The sequence below is a fragment of the Rhinopithecus bieti genome, unplaced genomic scaffold (genome assembly GCF_001698545.2).
Source record: "Rhinopithecus bieti isolate Rb0 unplaced genomic scaffold, ASM169854v2 scaffold_64503, whole genome shotgun sequence".
In the NCBI taxonomy this organism is placed as follows: domain Eukaryota; kingdom Metazoa; phylum Chordata; class Mammalia; order Primates; family Cercopithecidae; genus Rhinopithecus; species Rhinopithecus bieti.
Window position 1 is genome coordinate 708629 of NW_016825208.1, and position 9029 is coordinate 717657.

Consider the following 9029-nt stretch of genomic DNA (forward strand, 5'->3'; position numbering starts at 1 on the left):
GTATAAATCTGTGGAATCTGATTTTTACTCCTCTGGAGCTAATGCTTGATTTAAGAGTTGCTATTAAGTACTGGTGAAAAAATACTTCAAAAAGTACATAAAACACTCTAGGATACAGACTAGATCTCAGCCACAGGGGTTTTTCCTGGTTCTCATCTTTCTGAGTCTTCCCTAACATGCCTCGTGTGTGTTCCTAGAACAGTCCTATCCTGACTACCATGCTCTCTAGGATGTGTTTTTGGTCATCTTATCCACATTCTACAGATAAGAGAGGAAAACCTGAGGATGCTGGAGTCAGATAAAGGCCATTGTCCCAGCTCTACCTCTCTACAGTCTGGGTGACCTTAGCCAGGTTAGTGTTGGGTCTCAGTGGATCATGTCTGTAATCCCAGCACTTTTGGGAGGTCAAGGTGGGAAGACTACTTGAGTTTCAGACCAGCCTGGGCAACATAGGGAGACCGGGTCTGTACAAAAAAAATGCAAAAAAAAAAAAAAAAAAAAGCCAGGCATGGTGGCACATGTCTTTAGTTCCAGCTACCTGGGAGGTTGAGGCGAGAGGATCACTTGAGTCTGGGAGTTCAAGGCCACAGCTATGATAGTACCACTGCAATCCAGCCTGAGCAACAGAGCAAGACCCTGTCTCAAAAAAAAAAAAAAAAAAAAAGGCTGGGCACAGTGGCTCATGCCTGTAATCCCATCACTTTAGGAAGGTGAGGTGGGTGGATCACCTGAGGTCAGGAGTTTTGAGACCAGCCTGGCCAACGTGATAAAACCCCGTCTCTACTGAAAATATAAACATTAGCTGGGTGCCTGTAACCCAGCTACTTGGGAGGCTGAGGCGGGAGAATCGCTTGAACCCAGGAGGTGCAGGTTGCAGTAAGCCAAGATCATGCCACTGCACTCCAGCCTGAGTGACAGAGCAAAATTCCATCACAAAAAAAAGGGTAAGTATAGACTGCTCTTCCCAAAGTGGCTCTGGCCAGGCACAGTGGCTCATGCCAGTAATCCCAGCACTTTGGGAGGCCAACGTGGGAGGATCACTTGAACCCAGGAGTTCAAAACTACCCTGAGCAACATAGGGAAACTCCATTTCCCCATTTCCATGCCCGGCCCCCACTCTTCTTAAAATCAGAAATTAAAGCTGGGCACAGTGGCTCACGCTTGTAATCCCAGCACCTTGGGAGGCTGAGGCGGGTGGATCACCTGAGGTCAGAAGTTCGAAACCAGCCTGGCCAACATGAATAAACCCCGTCTCTACTAAAAATACAAAAATTAGCCAGGCGTGGTGATTGGCACCTGTTATCCCAGCTACTCGGGAGGCTGAGGCAGGAGAATGGCATGAACCCGGGAGGCGGAGCTTGCAGTGAGCCAATATCGTGTCACTGCACTTCAGCCTGGACAACAAGAGTGAAGTTCCATCTAAAAAAAAAAAGAAGAAAAAAGAAAAAGATCTATCACTCGGGGGAGAGTGTGTGTGGCAGATATGGGGCAGTTGAAGAAACTAACATGTTTAACGTGGGTTGAGAACGTTGGTTTTCAAGTCTGTTAGCATTCATCAGAATCATCTGAAGAGCTTATTAGAAAACAAATTTGGGCTGGATGCAGTGGCTTATGCCTGTAATCCCAGCACTTTGAGAGGCCAAGGTGGGCAGATCACCTGAGGTGAGGAGTTTGTGACCAGCCTGGCCAACATGCTGAAATCCCACCTCTACTAAAAATACAAAAATTAAGCATGTTGGCTTGCGCGCATAATCCCAGTTACTTGAGAGGCTGAAGCAGGAGAATCACTTGAACCTGGGAAGTGGAGTTTGTAGTGAGCCGAGATCACACCACTGCACTTCAGCTTGGGTGACAGAGCGAGACTCCGTCTCAAAAAAAAAAAGAGACAAATTGGGGTAGGGTCCAGCAAAATTCTGATTCAGTAGGTCAGGATGGGTCCTGAGATTTGCATTTCTAACAAATTCCCAGTTGCTGATGCTGCTCCACTGCCCTGGAACACGTGTCTCAGCTGTATTTCTGGCATTGGCCACATGAGGGGGCAAGGATGTTTTATTAATGTCTCTCAAAGGCCTCACTGCATTTAGGCCCAAAGTGGGTAGTTATACCTTCCCCTTGCCCAGGCTTGGTGTGTGTGTGGGGTGTTCAGGTCAGTCTGTTGTTGCTCTGTGCACTGGGAGAAGACCTGACAAGACATAATCTAAGGACCAGGCTAGGACGTGAAATACCAAAGAAGTATACAGCTCAAGTGAAAAAACCCAAACATGTCACAGCCTAGTGGTCACAACTTTGTCTCTCTTTCTTTCTGGTTCCATCTGCTGCCTGCTTCTCACCCTCTTTCTTCTATCTTCTGCAACAAGCCACAAGAACCTTTAAAGAGAGCTTAAAGTTTTTACTATATTTTAAGAATGAGCTCGGCCAAACGCGGTGGCTCACACCTGTAATCCCAGCACTTTGGGAGGCCGAGGCGGGCAGATCACGAGGTCAGGAGATGGGAGAGCATCCTAGCCAACATGGTGAAACCCCGTCTCTATTAAAAATACAAAAATTGCCAGGCACAGCGGCTCACACCTGTAATCCCAGCACTTTGAGAGGCCGAGACAGGCGGATCACGAGGTCAGGAGATCGAGACCATCCTGGCTAACACAGTGAAACCCTGTCTCTACTAAAAATACAAAAACTTAGCCGGGCGAGGTGGCAGACACCTGTAGTCCCAGCTACTCAGGAGACTGAGGAAGGAGAATGGCGTGAACCTGGGAGGCGGAGGTTGCAGTGAGCTGAAATCGCGCCACTGCACTCCAGCCTGGGCAACAGAGCGAGACTCTGTCTCAAAAACAAACAAACAAAAATTAGCTGGGCATGGTGGCACACACCTGTAGTCACAGCTACTCGGGAGGCTGAGGCAGGGGAATCGCTTGAACCAGGAGGTGGAGGTTGCAGTGAGCCGAGATCATGCTACTGCACGCCAACCTGGCAACAGAGCAAGACTCTGTCTCAAAAAAAGAAAGCTCCTTTTCTTTCAAATCATTTATGAAAATTTGGCCAGGCGCGGTGGCTCATGCCTGTAATCCCAGCACTTTGGGCGGCTGAGGCGGGTGGATCACCTGAGGTCAGGAGTTTGAGACCAACCTGACCAAATGGTTAAACCCTATCTCTACTAAAAATACAAAAAAATTAGCTGGGCGTGGTGACTGTTGCCTGTAATCCCAGCTATTCTGGAGGCTGAGGCAGGAAAATCGCTTGAATCCAGGAGGCGGAGGTTGTAGTGAGCCAAGATCGTGCCATTGCATTCCAGCCTGGCTGACAAGAGCAAAACTTCATCTCAAAAACAAAACAAAACAAAAGAACCTGTTCTTTTTTTTTTTTTAGACAAGAATTTCACTCTTTTGCCCAGGCTAGAGTGAAATGGCACAATCTTGGCTCACTGCAACCTCTGCCCCCTGGGTTCAAGTGATTCTCCTGCCTCAGCCTCCTGAGTAGGTGGGATTGTAGGCGCTTGTCACCATGCCTGGCTAATTTTTGTAGTTTTAGCAGAGAAGGGGTTTCACCATGTTGTCTAGGCTGGTCTCGAACNGAGACCAACCTGACCAAATGGTTAAACCCTATCTCTACTAAAAATACAAAAAAATTAGCTGGGCGTGGTGACTGTTGCCTGTAATCCCAGCTATTCTGGAGGCTGAGGCAGGAAAATCGCTTGAATCCAGGAGGCGGAGGTTGTAGTGAGCCAAGATCGTGCCATTGCATTCCAGCCTGGCTGACAAGAGCAAAACTTCATCTCAAAACAAAACAAAACAAAAGAACCTGTTCTTTTTTTTTTTCAGACAAGAATTTCACTCTTTTGCCCAGGCTAGAGTGAAATGGCACAATCTTGGCTCACTGCAACCTCTGCCCCCTGGGTTCAAGTGATTCTCCTGCCTCAGCCTCCTGAGTAGGTGGGATTGTAGGCGCTTGTCACCATGCCTGGCTAATTTTTGTAGTTTTAGCAGAGAAGGGGTTTCACCATGTTGTCTAGGCTGGTCTCGAACTCCTGACCTCAGGCGATCCACCCGCCTTGGCCTCCCAAAGTGCTGGGATTACAGGTGTGAGCCACGGCACCCAGCCTACCTGTTCCTTTTTACTTACATAAAAACTTTAGATTATATAAAGAGAAGATTTTCCTTGTTTTTTTGCAGGGGGAGAGAGGTTGAACATTTCATTCATTTCACTACAATGATGTTTCTTCACCAAGCCCTGTAGGCACTTTTCTCTCTCCCGTTTCAGTCTGTTTTTCCTTTCTGCTTCCATTTTTTCCCTCTAAAATACCCTTGTAACGTTCAATGTTCTCTTCCTGTCAGTCCTTTCCCAGGGGCAACGGGTCTATCTTCAATTCAGAATCATTATCTCATTTCTTTCATTCCTACTCCTGGGCAGTAGACCTCATGTTGAAAAATCACAAAATCCTACTAGCTAGCCCAGTACACATTAATATTAGCATTGATGGTACACTTACTGCTGCTTGGCGTTTTTTTTTTTTTTTTTTTTTTTTTTTTTTTTTTTTTTTTTTTTTTTGAGACGAAGTTTTGCTCTTGTTGCCCAGGCTGGAGTCCAATGGTGCGATCTCCGCTCACTGCAACGTCCACCTCCTGGGTTCAAGTGATTCTCCCGCCTCAGCTTCCTGAGTAGCTGGGATTACAGGTGCGTGCCACCACGCCTGGCTAATTTTTGCATTTTTAGTAGAGACGGTGTTTTGCCAAGTGATCCGCCTGCCTCGGCCTCCCAAAGTGCTGGGATGACAGGCATGAGGCACCGTGCCTGGCCTACTCTTCTTGATTCTCTGGCACCAAAGCTTGGAAAAGAGTGAGTCCCATCCACTGGGAGCAACATTTCCCCTTCTCTTCCCATGGAAATACCTGAGTCTACATTATCTCCCTTCCATTCTTAGATGAAGAGAATCTTCTTTCCAAAGTAATATTGAGTTGTTCTCCTGGCATCTCTTTTCCCTGTCTCCCCACACCCACTATTTACCACCTAGTAGCCAGAGCAATTTTGTAAAAATGAAAACTGGATCAGTTTGCACTCCTGGCTAAACAGAACCAATGGCCTCCCATTGCTCAGCCTCTCCTGATCACATCCCAACCCGCTGGTCAAGGCATATAAGACCCCGTGTGTATTGGCGCATGCTCAAGTTCTCAGCTCCAGCCATTCCTTGACTATGTCCAGCTCTTCGCAGCCTCAGGGTCTTTGCACGTTTTGGTCCCTTCCCTGAAGGCTCTCCTTTCCTACCTTCAGGCTTTGGCTTTAAGGAGGCTGAGGTGGAAGGATAACTTGAGCCCAGGAGTCTGAGCCCAGCCGAGGTAACAAAGCAAGACCTCTATGCTACAAAAAAATTAAAAAATGAGCTGGGCATGTTGGTGAACGCTTGTAGTCCCAGCTATTTGAGAAGGTGAGGTAGGAGGATCACTTGATCCCAGAGGATTGAGGCTGCAGTGAGCCACTGAAGCCTCTGCACTCCAGCCTGGCAAAGAGGGAGACCACGTCTCAAACCAAAAAACACATTTCTACAAGGTTTACTATGTGTACCACGTATGTGCATCACTTGTAGGTAATAAGTTGTTTATAAATAAAACAATTTAATGTGGTTAATGAAATTTCCATGCGCTACCATGGAAATGTTTCCCTTTCGTGTTCCATTTCTATGCTGCTTTTTGGAGGGCATACTTCTGCCCACATTTAGGTGAATTATTAATTCCATTAACAGCATGTATGATTGGCTAGAGGGATCACAGAAGTTAAAACATATACACTGGAGGAGATAAAATTTGTGGCCAGGTGCTATGGCTCACTCCTGTAATCCCAGCACTTTGGGGGGCCTAGGAGAGAGGACTGCTTGAGGTCAGGAGTTTGAGACCAGCCTGGGCAATATAGCAAGACCTCATCTTTACAAAAAAAAAAAAAGAGAGAGAGAGAAAGAGAGATGAAATTTATGCCTGTGAGGGGAAGTTATTTTGGAGTATTTTTTCACTATGTTTGAAGTAGTGAAATTAGTGATCAAATACTTGAAATGCAAGCTGGTATTCACTTTATAAATAACATTCCTATATATTTTATGTATCATCTCATCTAGACTAGCGAACTAAAAACTTCAAAATGCAAAAGTGTAGGCCAGGTGCGGTGGCTCATGCCTGTAATCCCAGCACTTTGGGAGGCTGAAGTGGGCAGATCACCTGAGGTGAGGAGTTTGAAACCAGACTGGCCAACATGGCAAAACCCGATCTCTACTAAAAGTACAAAACTTAGCCGGGCGTGGTGGCACATGCCTGTAATCCCTGCTACTTGGGAGGCTGACACAGGAGAAACGAACCTGGAAGGCAGAGGTTGCAGTGAGCCAAGATCATTCCACAGCACTCCAGCCTGACAAGAGTAAGACTCCATCTCAAAAAAAAAAAAAGAAAAAATTATAATATGAAATACATATAACAAAAGCAATGGAGTTTAAGGCACTTTACATATTATTACACATTGAATCCCCTAATAACCCTGTGAAGTAGGTACTACCACCTTCATTTTACAGATGAGAAAAGAGGTATCAAGAGGCTAATGGCTTATCCAAGGTCACTGACAAGACCCTGACTTCTCCCCCTCAAATTCCGTAAGAGGCATGTTTCTTTATGTCTGTTTTTTGTTTTGTTTGAGACAGTCTTGCTCTGTTGCCCAGGCTGGAGTGCAGTGGCGCAATCTCGGCTCACTGCAACCTCCGCCTCCTGGGTTCAAGCGATTCTCCTGCCTCAGCCTCCTGAGTAGCTAGGACTACAGGTGTGCACCACCACACTCGGTTAATTTTTTTGTATTTTTAGTGGAGATGAGGTTTCAACACGTTGGTCAGGGTGTTCTTGAACTCCTGACCTCGTGATCCGCCTGCCTCGGCCTCCCAAAGTGCTGGGATTACAGGCATCAGCCACCACAGCCGGCCTTCTTATTTCTAATTTAGAGTGTTCCCTGACTATGCAGCTGTCTCCACACCAAACCTTCACTTGTCGTATGAAGCTTGTACTTGAGGTCCAGTATTATTTATTCACTTGACTGGAAAACAATTCCCCCAAATTAAATGTCCAAACAGTTAAATCTTAGCCACACAGCTCTCCATATTCCCTCTGGAACTGGATACATCTCCCGTCACTCCCTTCTCCCCAACCTCCACATCTGTTCTTTCCATCTGCCCTTTTCTTTCCCTCCCTATCTCCCCTAGCTAGTGCAGGATTCAGTTACCCCATTCCCGTAACGAAAGTTATGGGCTTCACCCTTCAGGTTTCTATAGCACGCCTTGCCTGTCACCACCTAATACCACTACCCATCATCTGTATTTTACTTTCCAAACCCATCTCCCCAGTCTAACTCTTAAGAAAAATGGCCACAGCAGCTATCATCCATTAACTCCCAGGTTAGCTTGTTCTTCCTCCCAAGCCTTAGCTCTGCTCTTTTCCTACTTCTGAAAAATGGCTCCCTGTTTCCTGATTATTCAAATCATTATTTTTCGGCCGGGCGCGGTGGCTCAAGCCTGTAATCCCAGCACTTTGGGAGGCCGAGACGGGCGGATCACGAGGTCAGGAGATCAAGACCATCCTGGCTAACACGGTGAAACCCCGTCTCTACTAAAAAATACAAAAAACTAGCCGGGCGACATGGCGGGCGCCTGTAGTCCCAGCTACTCGGGAGGCTGAGGCAGGAGCATGGCGTGAACCCGGGAGGCGGAGCTTGCAGTGAGCTGAGATCCGGCCACTGCACTCCAGCCTGGGCGACAGAGCGAGACTCCGTCTCAAAAAAAAAAAAAATCATTATTTTTCAAGGTCTATCCTCAAGTGACCCTGTCAAATAATCAAGCCATGGATAGTGTTTCCTTTTGAGTATGTGGCAACTTAGAATCTAGAGTACATGTTAGACAATTGATCAAATTACATTACCTATTCATGCTTACTTTTAAGCCTTCTCTAACCAGACTATTAATGAAGGCAGATCTTATCCCTTCCCTTCTTATATATCCCACAGTACTGTACATGTTGGCTGGACGATTTAATTTTTTTTTTTTTTTGAGATGGAGTCTCGCTCTGTCGCCCAGGCTGGAATGCAGTGGTGCAGTCTCGGCTCACTGCAACCTCCATCTCCTGGGTTCAAGTGATTCTCTGCCTCAGGCTCCCGCCTGGGATTACAGGCACCAGCCACCACTCCCAGCTAATTTTTGTATTTTTAGTAGAGACGGGGTTTCACTATGTTGGCCAGGCTGGTCTTGAACTCCTGACCTCGTGATCCGCCTGCCTTGGCCTCCCAAAGTGCTGGGATTACAGGCGTGAGCCACCGCGCCCAGCCGATTTAATAATTTTTGAGAGGATCAATACCCTGGTCCCTGACCACAGGGCAGAGCACTTCCTCATTCATGAGATTAGCTTGGACAATGAGACCCAAATTCTGGTTAGGCGTGGTGGCTCATGCCTATAATCGCAGCACTTTGGGAGGTTGAGGCAGGAAGACTGCTTGAGGTCAGGAGTTCAGGACCAGCCTTAAGAAACATAGCAAGACACCGTCTCTACTAAAAATTTTTTTAAAAAATTAGTTGAGTGTGGGCTGGGCGCGGTGGCTCAAGCCTGTAATCCCAGCACTTTGGGAGGCCGAGACGGGCAGATCACGAGGTCAGGAGATCGAGACCATCCTGGCTAACATGGTGAAACCCCGTCTCTACTAAAAAATACAAGAAACTAGCCGGGCGACGTGGCGGGCGCCTGTAGTCCCAGCTACTCGGGAGGCTGAGGCAGGAGCATGGCGTGAACCCGGGAGGCGGAGCTTGCCGTGAGCTGAGATCCGGCCACTGCACTCCAGCCTGGGTGGCAGAGCGAGACTCTGTCTCAAAAAAAAAAAGAATGCCAACTTTCCCTCTACAGGTATTGTACCATTTTGAATTTATGCCAGCAATATGTGAGGATGCTTGTTCTCCAAAACCTCACCAACAGAGAATGTTGTCTAATTAAACCTATTTTGTTTTTGTTGTAATTTTGAGGCTGGTG